We start from the raw sequence: 635 nt of genomic DNA, 5'->3' as shown, positions 1-635 counted from the left end.
AGAGAAAAGAAAAAATTATAATAATAAATGTACCTGGAGTTCAAAGCCACTAATGTGGCTCCAGAATATTAGGACATGGTCTTTGTTTCCAGGGCTCTGAACAGGGATATTTCAAGAGAAAATTTAAGGGAGCACTTCCAGAATGCATTTTGCTCACACTCACTTCTAAACCAATGAACCTATACAGGGAAATTAGAGCAGGGTCCAGGTTTAAGTTAAATTATAATAATATTGATAGTAGTTGTAATAATATTAGCCCTTATTAGGAGTTTGCTATGTACCAGACCGTGTGCTTAGAGTTTTCCGGGCCATCATCTCATTTCATTTTCAAAAAAAGCCAAGAGCAGGACTTCCCTGGTGGTCCAGTGGACAAGACTTTGCACTCTCAATGCAGGGGGCCTGGGTTCAATCCCTGGCTAGGGGAACTAAGATCCTGTATACCACAACTAAGCCCGTGTGACACCACTAAAGATGCCCACATGCTTCAACGAAGATCTAGAGCAGCCACAAATTTTTAAAAATAAATAAACCAAGAGATATGAAGTGCTAAGATCTACAATATACAGAAGAGCCATCAGAGGCTCAGAGAGGTCAAGGGGCTTGCCCGAGGTCACACAGCTAGTAAACAGCCAGAT

The 635-nt window shown here is 41.3% G+C and overlaps 1 non-coding gene across 1 annotated transcript; it reads left to right on the top strand.

The window, feature by feature from the left end:
• Positions 1–351: 351 nt before the first annotated feature.
• Positions 352–425, top strand: TRNAE-CUC (transfer RNA glutamic acid (anticodon CUC)). Its single transcript has one exon. It is a non-coding gene; the product is annotated as a tRNA-Glu (tRNA).
• The last annotated feature ends 210 nt before the right edge of the window (positions 426–635 follow it).

The sequence above is a fragment of the Dama dama genome, chromosome 5, assembly GCF_033118175.1.
Source record: "Dama dama isolate Ldn47 chromosome 5, ASM3311817v1, whole genome shotgun sequence".
Classification (NCBI taxonomy): Eukaryota; Metazoa; Chordata; class Mammalia; order Artiodactyla; family Cervidae; genus Dama; species Dama dama.
The sequence above is the reverse complement of the archived record's forward strand: the minus strand, read 5'-3'. Positions and strand labels throughout refer to the sequence as shown.